Genomic DNA, 18,353 nt, shown 5'->3' with positions numbered 1-18,353 from the left:
AAACAACACCTGGGTAACGGGCTCAGAAGCTTTGTGTTGGAAGAGAGAATTTTCCGTTGTTTTAATATTAGGGACGTTTTTTTTTTATATTATTATTGATGTTTATAATAAATACTCTTGTTGATAATGAATATTTGCAGGAAAAAAATCCAGACAACTGGATACTGAAGAGTTGTTAGAAAATGAAGACCCATTAAGACCCGGATTCGAACCCCACCGCCGTAACAGTCAACACCTTCTAAAGCTCTGCTTTAAAAGGTGTTGCCACAGTGATGGTCGGCTAAAGTTGATTTTCTGTGGTTACCAACTTCATGGTGCGAATGCGAGCCGATCTTCTCTTTGGAAAGTCTCGCCACACAGACAGCAACAAACCTACAACAACGGTAATATTATTCGATCATTGATAGTTAGAAAAAATCATCGCAGATGGCAGCACTACACATAACAAGCATTACACAGTAAAAAACTTCACGTTAGGTTCACAACATGTACCTATTCGTTAGAAATTTCGTAGAGGAATGTGGACGAGGTGCATATGTTGCTCAGTAGTAGAAGGGTGTCCGGACCAAATATATCCAAAAGTAATTGCTTTTATTGAAAAAACCAAGCACGCTAAATTATGAAAGTGGAATAGTTGCTTACTCCAGGTTTATTACCCAAGATTTTTTTTTTATTAAGGTCGACAGCTTCTTTGAGACGCTTTTTGCCACAGTTTCGCTTACTGCCAGCATGGGGACGCCGTGGACTTCTGAAGTTGGTTTTCTGTAGTTTTCCAACTTCATTTTGCAAATGCGAGCCAATCTTCCATTTAAAAAAAAAAGTCACCCGCCGCGCCAACCCCTAATCGCCAGGAATTTTCAGTGAGCAAATCTACTTCCAGGGATTACACGTACCATGATTTGATATAAGGATAAACTCGCCAAAATTCTGAGAGATAAATGCTGACGTTAAATCGGGGTTCAACTGTAGGTGATACAGCAACAAATAGACCGCCGAGTTGTTAGCTTAAGAATTCGGAAGACACATGACAACATTTCTGGAAATGTTGTCAACCAGCGAAGCAGTGGTGGTTGGCTGAAGTTGGTTTTCTGCGATTCCCAACTTCAAGGCATAAATGCGAACCTATTTCTCCGTTAAAAAGTCTCGTCACCAGAGAGTGACATGAAAACCGGACACGCCTCCACGTTAATATTCCTTGGGAACTTCTAACGTATAGGACACAGAGTGTAACAACGGACCTACAGCGGTACAGATATTCAATCATCACAGTTCACTCATAGTTTAAAAAGTAGATGGCGGCACTAATATGCGACACTCACGCACAACACTAGAACATGCATTCACACTGTTAGGTACATAAGCGCACACCCTTCCGAGACAAATGATTCGGTAGGAAATTTCCCATGGCGATAGAACCGGAGTTGTGCTTGTTTAACTGCCGACATTGAACTTTATTAACCTGCAAATAAATTTAAATTGCATTGAAGAAGGCAATTTGATTCATCATGAATAATCATGTGTGGTCTTTCCGTAACTTTTGGATAACTTTAGCGCGGACACCCGGTATACAGTACAGAACACAAGAATCAAAGTCTCATTTAACTTGTGTCTAAGCTGAATACAGTTTCATGACGACCAACGCTTCATCTCTCTTAAAGAGCTTTTTTTTTTTACTAAAAAATTTGTTTTTTCTTCAACTTTTTTTATTTCCACTCAGTCGTTATAGCTATATTTATCTTTCCGGTTTTTTAAGTTAATTTTAGGATGTGCTGACACGAGAACCTTTAAGAAGAGCACAGCACGTATACAAAACTCTCATGACAACCATGTCAGTAAAGAGAGGAACGAAACACTTCCACTTTCTCTCATTTTTATATTTTTCAACAGAAAATTTTTTGGTATTTTAGAAAAAGAAAACAGTCATTTGCTAAAGTCAATTACCTAAAGGTTTCAAAGCCAAATAATTTTTAGCTGAAGCTATATCCACGCAGAAATATATTCAAGAGCAGAAATGGTTTCTTCAATTAAAATCTACGAAAAAGCATATATCCCAATACTACACACACAGCAGAGAAAAATAACAAATTCGTGATATTAAAGCTTTGGGTGACCATACGTCTCGTATCTTCCGGAACATTCTAGTATTTTTACGTAATTTTGGCCATCACGACGATTTTATAAAAATGTTTCCTTTTTCCCCATATTTCTTTGAAGCCACTTGAATTTTTATGGTTTATTGAAACCAAGAATTAAAATTGAATTTTACCAACTTAAAAATTACATTATGATAATTATGATTGTAAATATTAATATTCATTCCACGTATTTGTCGTATTTAAATGGTTTCATTCCGTTGAATTCACTTGAATCCAATGCAATTTACATTAGCACTCTATTATTTTCATCGATTCGTTAATTTTAGCTGTGATTGGCGACTATGCTTATTAACTTTAGCAATAATTGGCAATTTACCGTATTTTGGACGAGGAAATATGGCCAGCCTATTAAAGTTTCTTTTCTTCAACAAAAATTCGTTAGAGAGGCTATTATCGAATTCAACAGAAATAATATAATTCATATTCAGATAAATCTGTTAATTTTTCCCCAAATCAATAAATAATTTCCTTTTAAATGTAAAGAGAACTCGTACCATAAAATATAGCAATTATCTAAAATTTAATTCACGGATCAGACTCAATATACAACTTCACCCCGTCTTTCCAAAAACAACAAGAAATTTAAACACTCTAGACCTCACGTAATTTTTACCTCGTTAAACTAAAACCGAGGAAATGAGCAGCATTCATTAGTTTCGTTAATTAAACACAGGGAAAAATGGACGAGGAAACTCTTAACAAACATTTACATTTTGAGCATAGGAAGACGTACCGACGAACAATAAGCACAGAAAGAAACACTTTCACGGCATTTCATTCACGGATATCGATATTCGATGAGCCAGCCGACGAAAATTGGTGGAGAGGAGTCCATGGGAAAAAAAAAATCGATGTAAGACCCAAGACGAAAAAGTAAATGTGCGGTCCACGAAAAGAGAGAGAAAAGATACGTGAAAGGAGAGACAGAGAGAGACTTTCTCAGATATAACGTTCTTTTTCTACTGCAATAACTGGAAATGGTCCCCTTAAAAGAGCTCTGAATGTTTTCCAATGGAGCATACAGCACTTTGCGAGATTAATCTAGCGTCAGTAACGGTTAAAAATGACGCTGATGCAAGCTTGACGTGACTTGAAAAATTACCCGAGAGAATAGTTAACTGCGAATTAAACCACTTTTCTCCAAAGAAAAATCCGATTTCATGAACAGTTTGGTTTCCCTTTGATTCTTCTTCCGATTGTGAATAATCTCAGGTTCTTTTATACGATCCCAAACTTCATTGATATTTGATAAAGACAAAGTATATATGGTGTTATAATATCCAGAAGTAACGACTTAGAGAACCACACGATTACTTATAACTTCAAAGTGCATTGAAGAGGACGATTTTTCAAGATTATTTGCAGTTGAGCACCCTCAATGGCTCTGCAGATGTTCAAACGATACTCGATGTCTCGACAAGAATTTAATAGCATTTGATGCGTTATAAAATGAACTGCTGGAGACGTTGTTTCAAATCGTAGGAGAGGCCTCGCATTTGGCATCTCAATATACTTTTGAAGTTTCCGGTCAGGTGAATTGCTCAATACGCTACGGTAGTTGTTAAGAAAACTGTATATTAAAATATGGACGTCAAATATAAGCAAGATGGTAGGAAAGTTCCCATATTTCAAGAAAAATCAAAACCATGGGAAAAAATGTCCGGGCTAAAATTATCAAAAAAGTAACGGCGTATAGTAAGAGAACCACGTATGATCACTTATAAATTTGAATTGCATTAAAAAGATTATTTCCTAGTGATTATTTGTAGGTCGGTAAATTTCGATGTGAGCACCATTAGTGGTTTTGCAGATGTTCAAATGGTATTCGATCACTCTTCAAGTATTTAATAGCATTTTACGTGCTATCAAACCAACTGCCGCAGACGCTGTTTCGAGTCATGTGGTGGGGCAGGGGTTGACATTTCACGTTCGTACATGCCGTTTGACACGCGTCACTGATAAATTCAGCAAGACTAAAATGCACAATGCACCGTCAAGTTTGTTTCTGAGGAATGCCTGTTACGTGCTCCAGAAATGCTGTCACCTGCTTTCAGAATTCAGAAGTATGCAGCATAGGAGTTTATTTTTCGCTCTTTTCGGTTCGCATTTCAAATTTGGAAAACCACATTCTCACGCTGGCAATCAGCACAACTTTTACTATTTAATCTTTCTTTCAAACCGAACAAAACTCCTGTCTATCGCTATGGGCAATTTACTACCTAACGAATTATGCCGGAAGTGTGTGTGTAACAAAAAACAGTGCATATTTCCATCGCTCTCTTCCCGTTCTTTTATTCACACTTCAAATGGGCCTGCTAATTTTGGTACATCTTGTGTAATTCGCATCATGTAATTTCACATATTTACACGTCCTGCTAAAACAAGTTAAGACAAACTGAAGAAATTTATTACAGTAGGTTTATTTTGGTTTCGAAACTTAGCCATGCAAAGGTAGAAAAATCGGACACGACTATGAAAAGGTAGCGAGATTTTGGAGCGAACGCTTGTTAGAATTTCATTGTCTCGGCACGAACATGGTTCACGCTGGTTTTGGATCCTGCGAGTCGGCGCTGTTGCTGATTTGTTAAAAACCCGAATTCCAGTTTTTTTTTAACCAATCCGTAGCGGCGCCAACTTTCAGGATCGGAAACCAGCGTGCACTTTGTTCGTACCCTTATGCAAGTATCGTGATGAGGGCCTGTCCGCTCTCTGCGGAGAGACTTTTTAAATGGGAGACAGGCTCGCATTCAGCAGCGCAACTCCTGTGGAAAGCGTCTCACAAAAAATGTGGATGGTGTGAATGCGCGACTTTGGCAGAAAACTTGGATTAAAAAAAACAAACTAAGATATCTCCTATCAACATTTGATCATTCTCATAACTTAGTACGCGTGGTGTTTTCTCAGTATAAGCCATTACTTTGATGAATATGTTTAGCCCGGACACCCTTTACATAGCTTAACTAGGAATAAGATACCATTTCGAATACTTTACGCAAGTGAGAAAAATAATGAATGTACTGTAGAACTTGGTTAATTCAAATTTTGGAAAATTCGAACTTTCACGAACTCCCCTTGAGAGAGTTTCCTATCTAATGTTAAAATTTTTTAATTCGAACTTTTTGGATAATTCGATCATTTTGATCATTTTTGTCGCACCACGGTCATTTTCTGCACACGAGGACTAATTAGACCGGGACCTACAATTTATTGCCGATTCCGAACGGCAGGCTTGTTTTTCATACTCATCGAGAGGTTGGTGCGCTAACCCCTCGATGGGGACTCCCTGCGGTAGCATTTTTTGCTGCGGTCAAGTCGCCATTTTTTGTTGTACCCCTGGATAATTCGAAGTTAGAGGAAAAGAAATCATGATTTTTGTATGAGAAAATTTAGTTTGAAAAAAATTTACAAGAAACCATACTTTGCTTTTCTCGATCAAGTAGTTAAACAACAAATTTTTGAAGATTTATAAAAGTTTGAAAATACTGTTTTTCTCCTCTACGCTTTTTTTTTTTGATGATTTGGACATCGTTGAGATGGAGTGCATTGAGATTGTGGACCACTTAATATAGATTATACTTTCCAACCTATAGATTAAAGTGTACCATTCAAAACCTGAATCCTTTTCGTCGTCATAAAAAGTATGGAAAGTACAAAACTTTTAATACGTTAATCAAAGTATGTTTCATTGATAGCATGATGATGAGCAAAATTTGGAAAACTGTTTCGTAACTGATAAAATTTTAATAACTGATAATTATTATCCTACGTGAATGTTGATGATTACGTTGTAATTTATAGCCAATTTACGGTTCCAGGATAGATTAATTCGATGATTCGAAGTTTTTCCCAGTGACTTTGGACCTCGAATTAACCAAGTTCGACTGCGACAAAAAAATCTTTAAAAACGTGAAGCAATAGAAATCATGGTTTCTGACAGAAAATACTGAGCCTTGAGCCTGAATAGCCAGATACTGAATAATTATCGTGTTCAAGTTCAAAATCCAACCGTAACAGTGCTCTGCAAACCGGAGGTAATTGAATTCATCAAACAAAAGACACACAGAATACAAGAAAAACTTATTCTACATTCTGAAAACGAAACTCTTCTGTATTTGTGATACTACTAACCTCGAAGAAAGAGATCATGTTTCTGAAAAATCGGGAAGAATCACGTTTCTCAAAAAGTGAAATGAAAAAAAAAAGAAGATAGAAAAATAGAAAGAGTACAAAGCCGTTTTCTTTCCTTTTCTATCTGTGCTAACTCAGCTGAAAAATCGAACGTGCCGGGATTAAAGTATACCTTCAATACCAGATTTCAAAAATGGTATCATTTATATTTTTAGAAACACGACTGCATACATAAATGAAAACATACGCCTATTGTACGTGTATCCCGGCTGTTTTGGGTTCGAATCTATTAAAAATAAGAAGAAAAAAAAGACGTAACAAGATATTCCGAGTACATCAAACAGTCTTCCAACATTATACTTTCTAACTAATAAGACTATTTATGTCATTAGTAATTAGCAGTTTCTATATTATCATAGCTGCCAACTTTTGAAAATGAAAATTCGGGAGATTTTCGCGCAAACCCGTATTTTATGCTAAAACCACTCCCTAATAAATACAATAGGGATTTTTCCAAATAAAATAGGGATTTTCCAAACGTAAAAGTTAAAGCGTAGGGAATAAAATCCCTACTCAAAAACTGAAGTCAAATTAAAATAGGGATTTTACACACATGGAAGTTAAACCCTTGGGAATAAAATTCCTACGCAAAAAACAAGTGAAATTGGAGGCCAAAACTTCAATGATGTAAAAATAAATATTGTGTTCAATCAGAAACGCTGTGGACAAACATTCTGCGCGAATGACCCCAAAATCATCGGAAGATGAAGGAAAACACCGTCAATTTTTGAAGAAGACTGACTTTTTGTAACGCTTGCTTGATGGGTTTTTTTTTTCATTTCACATGAGTGATGATGGCAGTCTTTCCATGACCGATGTTTATGTCCGTAACACAATTTGTACAAAAAGGAAAAGTCGGCCCTCTTCTGGAACGTTTGATGAAAGGAAATTCATCGGAATAAGTATCTTTAAAATTGATTAAATATGTTTTTGCTTATCAGTATTCATGCTTTGTTATATCGCACGTACGTAACTTCAACAAAAGAAATTTTGACCATATACGCGTCACCATAATCTTCAATTATTATCCAGGGCTATTGGCTGCTAAGCCATTTCCCTGCAGGATAAGACAAGCAACTTTCTTGTTACCATCAGAGGGTTTGTAAAACTTCCTTAAAAAGGGGATTTCCCCATTTACGACGTGTGGCGTCATTTCAAAAGGGGAAAAAAAAGTCTTCATGCCCCGAAAGAAATTCCTTGGGGATTGTTTTCATAAGCGGAGATTTTTTTTTTAATGAAGTAGGGAATGTTTAGGGACAATTAGGGATTTTTGTGATTTTCGTAAAAATTCGGGAGATTTAAGAACTTTTCGGGAGGTCGAGCGATGAAGTTAAAATTCGGGAGATTCCCGAAAAATTCGGGAGACTTGGCAGCTATGTATTATGTACATATAGAATCAAATTTCTGCTTGTACCTATTGGCGTACGCAAAGGGCGGGGGGTGTGGGATTCTAAGCCCCCCCCCCCACCCCAAGTCGAGATTAGTGTTATTTTCTAGGTTATTTTTCAAACGTAAACCCCCACCCCAGAAAATTTTTTTCGAAAACACCCCCCTTGAGAAAATTCTACCTACGCCTATCCTTGTACCATATTTTACTGAGAATATTCCGTGAAATATGCATTAAGAAACATCGAAATTTTTTAGCGCAGATTATAATCAAACTTGGTTATAACGCTCAATATTTTATTGGTGGTCTCGGCTGGTTTTCGTAGACAAAGTGTTAATCAGTTTTGCTTATAGCGGCGATGTAAACACAGCGACCTCGGATATTACGACACATTTTTCATCACTTTTGCATCCGTTTTTAAGGCGCTTTCTCCCAAGACCGTTTTTCCAGGTTTTTTCAACAAAGCTTACGTTAATTCGTCATCTTCACTAGAATCATGGATGAAAGACATTTGGACAATTTATAAATAGTGCTTTTATGAATATGACTTTAAATTTAAATAAATATTTATCTCACATATTTTCCAAGTTCATTTTCTTATTCAATGAAATGCACTTTAAATCACTACACTGTCTGCAGCACAGACTTGCTTTGGCACTGCATTTCTCACCAAAGGCTATTTAAAAGGAATATTTGCATATGAAGATTATAAGCACAAGGTTACTGTACTTATTAATAAAACTTCATAGTTCAGTTAATTCACAGTGACATATAACCCGAAGATGCAAATTTCATTCATCAATAATGAAATGTTGAGGAAGGGAGGGTTATTTGTGTCACGTTTTCGCAAAGAAATGTCTATTTTTCTATAAAAACGTGATCAACAAAGCTGCGAGTGAAAATGTAGATTTTCTACTCACATAAGTGAATATTTAAGAAAAAAATCGTTTTTACAAAAAAAAAAAAAATTAATTCAAAAATATTTACTTCTATATATTCCAAATTCTCGAAAAAAATATTTACGAATAATGCGCAGCAATCCGCAACTTGCAACATCCTGCTAAAACAAGTTGAGACGAACTAAAGAAATTTAAAAAAAAACGATGGGTTTATTTTTTGTTCAGAAACTTAACCATGAAAATGTAGCGAGATTTTGGTACGAATCACCAACTTTCCCCAGCATTTCAACTGACAAACATTCGGTGATGGATGGCGTTTCGTCTCTTTCACCACCGATTTCATCATTCATACCACTTTCTATTTTTTGTTTATTCCATTTCAGAAAATCTGCGATCATGTTCTTCTCTACGAGAGGAAAAAAGTTTCGATGGTGGATTCATCACCGTCAATGACATTCTTGATGAATCGTACTCTGTATCTTCTCTCACTCTATATAAGGATCAATAAAATTTTTGAATCGACTTTTTGCAACTCCAGCCTTAATGATCCGTCTAATATAAGGGCTCTTAAGCTATGGGTAAGCAGGGGCTTCCGAGGTGGGTCGTATAACCGAGTATTCTATAGCTATGGGTTACGACGGAAACTTTATCCTCAGTCTTTCCAAAATGAATCGTACAAATCTACTTTCAGCCAGAGATTCTTGAGCTATGGGTAACGATCCAAACTTGATTTGCAATGGTTTCCGAAATCGGTCGTACAAACCGTTTAAAGCCAGGGATTCTTGAGCTATGGGGGTCACGGTGAATGTAAATCAGTGATGCGTGTTAAGCCGTGTACGTACGAAAAGGTACCGTGTACCTTTTCCCATAGTTAGCAATTGTTTTCAGAAAATTACCTTTATTTTGGATATTTGACATCCATAATTTTTAAGGGACATATTTCTCAATAAGCTTCTGACATTCTAAAGAGAACTTCTTAATAATGTGATTGAACTGGTATACTTATGAAAATACAATGTTCAAAAATGTATCAAAAACTATACTTTGTATTCAAGTAAAATTTTTATTTTAAAAACATTTAATTTGATGTACGCAACTGTGATTTTTTAAAATTAGCTCAGAAAAACTGATTTTTAAAATGATTTACTTCTTATCACCACAAGATGTATCAGACTCTTTCTTCAAAGCTTTCTACGAATTTGTCTAGAGTATCTTGAGTTATAGCGAGAAAAAGCCTCAATGACAGCGTCTTCGAGTTCATTCACAGTCTTAAGGGGCGATTTGCGGACCAAATCTTCGATTGATCCCCCAAAGAAAGAAGGCCTAATGATTTGCGTCATGAGAATAAAGAGGCCATTTGATAGCTCCTGGGTGATGATTGGGTGATTGAGAACAATCTCGCTGCTATCGAATTCGTTGTTTACGGTCCTTAACGTATCTAGAGTACAAACGTGGAGGTGCGCCATCTTACACGAGCCAGAAATCAGAGCCTCCTACCATGCGGCGAATTTCTGGGAAAAAAGCTCGTTTTCTAGAAATTAAAGATTTCCTATGCTGTGTGTGATGATTACTTTCTGAATATTTCTAAAAAGAAATTTTGTTAAACCCACCCCCCCCCCCCCCCCCCCCAACGATCAAGGACACGATATCTCGTCTTAACGTAAGTGGAAGAAATTCATTCCAGCTCTTTCTCCTCCCGGGTTTTTTACCTCTTTTCTCATCATCGCGAAGTTTCATTGCTTCCCTCTGAACGGAAGTTGTTTTTTCCCCTCCCCGTTCATTCTATACCCCTGTTTAGTGATTATCCCTACCCCCGCATGTAATATATAATATAAAAACGAGATAGAAAGAGAAAACATGGGGAGGATGAGGGCGAAAGAGAAATCTACTGCACTTCCCCCCCCCTTCTATTTCTAACATGCGAACAGGAAAACCCGTTTTTTGAAATTTATTGAAGATACTTAATTACAGATGATCATTCAGATCTCAAAAGCCTGTACGTGAAGGGGTTAAAAAATAACGCTGTATCAATAACAGTATTATAAACATGTAGTCCAATAACGAAAGAGAATGAAGTTCTGTCTCCTATATGCATTCCAAAACAAAAAATGTTCAGTTGATTATAGAACACTCTGTGCACAAATAATATAAGGAACAGGGCCACCAATAAACATTTCCAATATTCCTAACTCTATTGGGGTAAAATAAAAGAAATTGGGAGGAATATGATGAAAATAATGAAAATAAATTTCCACAAAACTGAATATTAATTGTAAAAGCTAATTTGAATGGTCTTTTTAACAACTCGGATTCCTTATAGAAACAATTAGAATTAATTAAAGTTGAGTAAGATTTAATTAAGGTTACTCAAAAATTAATCAGAGAGAAGAATGCATTGCATAATTTTCTCGACAAAAATTCACTTCAATGATTATCATATCAATAGTTCCAAAAAAAAACCACGAAAATTAACTTCCAGCATAATAGTTATTTATGAGACACTTCAAAAATTCCCAATATACATTACTAAGAACTACTTGAAAACGAAATAAGTTCTATAAAAACTGCATTTCTTTGAAGCAAAGAATGCATTCGACATTCATTTTTAAACGGAATCACTCACGTACACATAGCGATTTTTTAATAAAATCCTCGAGTATGTAATAGTACAATAGATACGGAGCGATTCGAGATTTTATTTTATGTTCTCTTAGTTAGGAACAAAAATACGAGTTTATGCTTGCTATTAATATTCCAAAGGAGAAGAAAAGAGTCAATCAAATGAACCATCGGAAAAAGAATAACGTAACAAGATATATATAAAAAAAAAACCCTAAAATAAATTTCTTCACGTTATACTCAAATAATATAGAAAACAGGGCACCGATAAATATTTTCAACGTCCCATTCTATTGGAATAAGAAATTATAAAAGATATTGAGAGAAATTTGATTATGAGAATAAAGAAAAAAAAAATGTCCTAAAAAAATGAATAACTATTATAAAAGGTAATATTTGAATCTTTTTTTCGCATCGGATTTCTTAAAGAAACAATTAGGATTAATTAAAGTTGAGTAAGATTTAATTAAGTTTACTGTAAAATGAATTTGAAGAACGTATTGAATAATTTCCTAAACGTATTGAAAATTCAACGATAATCATATTATTTCCAAGAAAGGAAAACTAATTTCCAGCATAATAGTTGTTTCTGAAACACTTCAAAAATTCCCAATGTACATTACGAAGAACAACTTTAAAACAAAATGAATTCTATAAAAATTTCATTTCTTTGAAGTAAAGAATGCATTCGATATTCATTTTTAAACGGAATCACTCACGTACACAGCGATTTTTTAAATAAAATCTCTGAGTATGTAGTTCGGTAGAAACGGAGCAATTCAAGATTTTGTTTTATGCTTCCTCAGTTAGGAAGCAAAAAAAAAAAACGAGTTTTTGTTTGCTATTAATATCCCAAAGGAGAGCTAAAGGAGTCAATCAAGTGAACTATCCGAGAAAGGATAATAAAACAAGATGCATAAACATTTTACCGGTGAACCGTTGATCCTAGAGGCATATTTCCAATTAGAAAAAATATCCAAATAACGTGTAGTACTCAGATATGTCATTCATGCTTCAAGGGGTTGTGTAGTTATTAAAATAAAATGAAAAAAGTTTTCTACCTACACGCGTGTCGTTTAGAAAGTTGTTGCCGTGTCTCAATCGATGACGACAAAAAATATCTTGCATTTCAAAGCGCAATTTTCACTGAGACATTCGAATTCGAAAAATGGAGGAAAGTTAGGAAAAACAGTAATGAATGCGGGTAAACAAAACGGTTTACCAGTATTTAACGGTTTTTTTAAAAAATTTTCCTTCAAAGACACTTCAAATTCCCAATATACATCATTAAGAAGGAATTTACGACGAACTAAATTCTATAATCTTTTTTTTTTCAAAGCAGAGAATGTATTCGATATTCATTTTAAACGGAATAACTCACGTTCAAGGCGATTCTTTAATAAAATCCCCGAGAATGTAATAGTTCGATAGATATGGAGCAGTTCGAGATTTTATTTTATGCTCCCTGGTTTAGGAAGCAAAAATACGAGTTTATGTTTGCTATTAATATCCCAAAGGAGAGCGAAAAAGAGTCAATCAGGCGAACCATCGGGAAAAAAAAGAATAATATAACAAGATATATTAAAAAAAATACCTCGAATTAATTTCCTCAAAAGAAGAACATGGTGCTTTTTTTTTTTAACTCGTATCAAGGCAGTATCTGATGCCGTAGCAAAAAAATTTTATTTCATTTACTACCGAGGTAAGAAGTAGAGTGAGAGCAATAAAAACGAACTCTTTCCGTACAGAAAAGTTGAAGCCGAGAATAAAACTTTCTACTTTTTTTCCCCGAGCTCAATGGGACTTGGAGGAGGAGGGAAAAGAAAATTTCTAAGAAATTTTTCTTGGAAATTGCGTCACGGAAAGAAAAGGCAAAAAAAGAAAAGGAACATGAAGGAGCTGCAGTTAAAAGTTCCATCAAAATTATTGATAACGCAGCTGCAGGTTACGTGCGGGCTGTAGGAGGGATAATGGAACCTACAGATTTGGAAAACGTACTTGGAGAGAAAATGTAGCAGCTTAAAGGAAAGAATGCATTTATACATGAAACGAATGGGAGAGAAAATCTCATCTTTGGCTCGAAATCTCACTAAATTAGATGCTCTCAACTTCTTACGCCGAATGGTTTTTCTTGCCGACTTTCTGAAATTATTTATTTCATAGTGTGCCGAATAGCTGTAACTCTTCGTGATGATTGGAACTAAATAACACGAGACGTATGTGGATAGTATACGGTCGAATTCGGTTACAATGACATCGAAGATTCCTCGAAATTTTGTCATAATTATCGAGGCGCCGTTACAACCGAGCCTTTTTAAGTGTGAAAAATATAATCAGATGAAATCAAAATACTATACATCAAGTTGTCATTTTATTATGATTAGGGTGAACATATTTTAGTGACAAAATTGGGTGAGAGAGAACGAGAAGATATGGGATCCTGAAAATGCGTGTGATATTACCAATAATCACTTGAAAGTGTAACCAATTGTTGCGTGTAAATAATCCTAGGTGGGAAATGAAATGCTAGACAATATTTTTTCATAGACAGAAGTTTGAGCATGAAAAATATGAGAAATGAATGTTTCTAGTCATATTCATTATATAGTTAATTCATAAATTATGCAAATTACATCCATCCCCCGATTCCAGTAAAAATTTTGAATTTAAGTAAGCACCATTAAAAAAAATATTATTTATAAAAAAGTCAGACAAAATTTCAGTAAAATACAGGAGTATCCCGGGTATGAGGGATATCAATAAGAAAGTCGAACCACCAAACATGTGATAAATCACTTAATCGTTAATCAATGAATCGTTAATTATCAATAGAATTTCAATGTGCTGAACCCTAATTGCAATAACTTCTTGAGAGAGAGAAAAAAAACGAAACCAAAAGTGTCATTATATGTAAGGTTTGCGTTTCATCAATGCTATAAGCAGGGCTAAGTACCAATTTTTTCTGTGGGAATCAATCGGGACCACCAATTATTGACCTTGTAGCCAAGGTCTCGCTATAACCGAGTTCCGGGTTCGACTGTACAAGAACGTACGTTTAATGGCAATATAAAACTTCAATAACCCGCTGCTTGGATGAATTGGTACGCACTGGACGAATCTCCAACAATTTACAACCACACTTAAAATAATACAAAGCCAAAAAATTTTATAGCTGGATTATTTTACTTCAAAGAGAAAATTGATTTATTAAAAAAAATCGGAAGCAATATTAAAAACATAAAATCAACCATGTATTTTTATTGTAATTTTTAACAATACGTGATTTCAATAATCTTTTTAAATTACCTTAAACTAAACTGATTATAAGCTGGATATTAAGATGAACGAATAGACTACGAGACCGAGCTTTTTAAAAATAATTGAATAGCACTCAACGGCGTTTTTTCTCCTCTCGACAGGTTAGAAGTAGATGCGTCACAAAGTGTTTCCACGTGCATTCTATAAATAATTCCCGACACGGTCTCTAGGATGAAAATTTAAATATTCAAAAATACGCCTCAACTCTCTCTCTCTCTTCCGGATAGAACCACTTATTTTGAAGCCACTGCTCTCTGTAAGGGTATTGAATGTCCATAATAACTGAATGAAAATGAATTATGGACATTACAGATCATAATCTACCACGGCAGGATAAATCTATTACCCGAGGAATGCAAACATTTTGACCACATGACCAACGTAGGCATAAAAAAAAATTCAGCATTTTCTTTTTTTTAATTTTTCCATCGCCATGATCTAAATGTTCCTACACGCATGCGTGAAACATCACAGAAATTCTTTCTTTGGCAGCCATGTTGTGTAGCCAGAAGTGTAGTAGTCACCAAATTTGACCTATTTCCACGCTGCGAATATTCAGCTGCCCGGTGCGGTCATAGACTCTGTAGCTGGGATGTTCTAGAAAACTAAAAACCTTACTTCCACTGAAATAATATATCTTGATATTGTTCATAAAAGAAAGACAAGACTTCTTAGTTAGCATAAAAACGTCAAAATATATGGTTACAAAAATGATTATGCATCATATGGTCTTTTACTCAAACACCAAACATGACCCCCGCTCTGTCCATTGTGGGATATAAGCAGGTCACCTAACGGCTGGGCCATGTTGGAAAAAGGAAAGCCCCGCCAGCCACCAAGACCACCGGTCTAACGCCGGCCGTATGGTCTTTTACTGACTAATTGAGGTGGATGAATTTTTTCTGGGCACACCGAGTCCACATAGACTCCCATAAGCTTCCCTGTTCGATGCTGCTCCGAACGAGCTAGATGAAGAAGATGGGAAATTGTTTGCATGTGAATTGTTGGGTGTGTGAGTGTACGTGTGTAAGAGGTGTATCAATAGAAGATAATAAAATTTACAGCCTATGCTGTACTCAGAGAGTCAGTGTACATCAAATCAATTGAAATCATTTTAGAAAACATGAATTAGATAAGTTGTGGCTTACTTTATCATGGAAATTTGGAATTTGCAGAGTCAAGTCCGAAGTAGGTGAAGTATCAAAATTCAAGAACGCCGAGTAAACTCACTGCATTTCATTAGCTAGGCTCATGATTTTCATATGCAATTATGTTGGCAGCTAAATTAGTCGATGTAAAAAAATTTACCGGCATTTTGACGCATGAAATTTACACCGGTACACAGAATAAAAAGTAAAGGGGGAAAAAAAAATCAAAATTCCCTATTACATGTTGTTAATTTTCATTCTTCACATCGTTTTAAAACCAATAATCATTTTGCTTTGATAATTATAACAGTTTTGGTTTTATTCAATAAGTGGTAGCACGGGTCCTACATTTAAATGTGACCATATTCCTCTATTAAAGATTATATCGCTCTAGATATTTCTTATGCGAATACATCAGTTTTCAAAATTCGCTTTTAAAGTAAGTAAATCGTGATGATATTTTTTTGGGCACGTAAAATATTGATCTCTTATTTCAAGTTATATGCTCGACAGGAAATGCCAATTTTCGGAGATTTTTCCAGCCCTGTAATCTATTAATGCCAGAGTTCTTTAATACTTTCTACAATACCATAATGTGCATACGAAGGAGTGAACTTTCAAGTCGAAATGAAATATTGTAACGGATATCAATGCCTCACGCTTAATGAAACACTATCGAGAAGAAATATCTCATTAGTGCACAAGTAAACGAAATACATGTTTATTACGTAGTAATAACTGAACCGCGGAAATCGGGACAGCCGAGAATTTAATGATAACGATCTGCACTTCAGAATTGCGAAATGACTCGGTAAAAATGTTCTCTCCGGAAATAACATTTGCTGCCATATTCGACCGGGCGTTGCTTAAAATTTTAATATCCTCGGGCAAATGAGAGAGAGAGAGAGACCGAGACTCTTCACACCGAAAACTTCCAAATTTAACGCAGGATAAAGTCGAAAGAGGATGCAGTGGAAGGATAATACTCTCGAATATCCTAACGAGACAAAGTGATGGATGCAAAAGGAGGAAGCAATTTTTCGGAGAAATTTCTAGAAATATAAATGCGTGTGTGTGTGCCGTGTGCACGCCACTTCTTCATTCCTCTCTCAAAACGACGAATGAATTCAGAGAAGACGGTTTTCAAATCAGCGAAAATGACAAACTGTCTTCGAGATGCGTACAGAAAAGATCACATTCGAAGCCTGTAAGGCAAATAAGACTCGAAGGATAGATCATTTTGGAGAAATACTCTCAGTTTCGGTACGCAGCTGTCAGCGACGTTTAATCAGCTGTGGAGGATCTACGTAAAAGGTACCAGCTATAAAATGTAGCAAAATGTTGAACGCGTCAATGGCAGATGGATTTCTTTCTCGCGTTCTCAATGAATGCGCTTAGGTTAACCGTTTTCGGAAGTTGGTCGGAGGGGGGAGGGTGGTCCGAGAGACGAGTCTGAACAAATCGAAGAGGAAATACAGTCGATCCTGCTTGTTAGGATAAAACCCTCAGGACCCAAAATTTCTCCCACAGAGACAATGTTAAAGTTACCTTGAACATTCACTCGTATACCTGGCTGCCGTAGATGAGACTATAACAGCTCATACCCGCTCCATCATCGCTCTGCCAATTAAATACAGTAGCGCATTGAAGCCATGGCTGGTATAAGAAAATAGGTAACATGACAAAATAAGAGTCAGCTCACAGAATTTCTAAGGAGGCGAAAATTTCAGAAAAAAAAAGTATGGTTGGAAGTACATCTTTACTCCAGAGGTTACCAGCCACCTCCACAGGAACTAATGGAGCATATATTGATGATATCACCACTCAGATGCGGTCACCCTCTCTTTTATAGCCAAATATTTATTTTTTTGGATAAATTTTATTTTTCCCCCACCAGTGTCCGCAGAAGAGAGGTTTTACTGTATCAGAATAATTAAATTATATTTATGCCAACTAATAATAGGTGATCATATGATGCTGTATGAGAAAATGATGATAAAGTTACCATCTGATGAGTTTTTAAAGTTCCCCGCTTAATACAGCGTTGCGATTCACACGGCAACTGTAAATATGGAAGAGTAGATAACTGTAAATATACAGGGGGTGCATAGCAAAAAAAGGGTATGACATTTCACTGGAGAACCGTTGATCCTAGAGGTGTACTTTCAATTGGAAAAAGTTTCCACCAAATAACGTGTAGTACTCAGATATGCCATTCATGTTGCAAGGGGTTCTGCAGTTATTAAAATAGAAAATTAAATTTCTATACAGTCTCCCGTGTGGCCCAAAACTTAATTAGAAAGTTATCGCCCTGTCTTTCTTGATGGAAAAGAAATGTTCATGTTTCCAGGTGCAACATTCACTGAATTATTCGAATTTGAAAAAAGTAGGAAATTTGGAAAAAGAAAAGCTCTGAATAAATAGAAAAGCCGCTTTATTCGCATTTAGAGCTCACTCTCTTTTTTTTTTTTAAATTTCCTCTGTTTTTCGAATTTGAATATCTCAGTGAATATTGTACATAAAAAATTTGAAAAAAAAAACTTCCGGCATCAGCAGAGAAAAGGCAACAACTTTCTAACTGGGTTCTGGGACTGTATAAAAAGTTAATTCTTATATTTTAATAACTACTCAACCTCTT

General features: G+C 35.6%; 1 protein-coding gene across 1 annotated transcript in view; it reads right to left on the bottom strand.

The window, feature by feature from the left end:
* Positions 1-18,353, bottom strand: part of LOC149082982 (uncharacterized) — a 317,105-nt gene that overhangs the window by 18,307 nt on the left and 280,445 nt on the right. The gene's annotated exons all lie outside the window — the stretch shown is intronic.

Source organism: Pholcus phalangioides, unplaced genomic scaffold, assembly GCF_987345545.1.
Source record: "Pholcus phalangioides strain wild (caught in Gottingen) unplaced genomic scaffold, Ppha-v1.0 ptg000009l_1, whole genome shotgun sequence".
In the NCBI taxonomy this organism is placed as follows: Eukaryota; Metazoa; Arthropoda; class Arachnida; order Araneae; family Pholcidae; genus Pholcus; species Pholcus phalangioides.
Note: the sequence above shows the minus strand (reverse complement) of the source record. Positions and strands in the feature narration are given on the sequence as shown.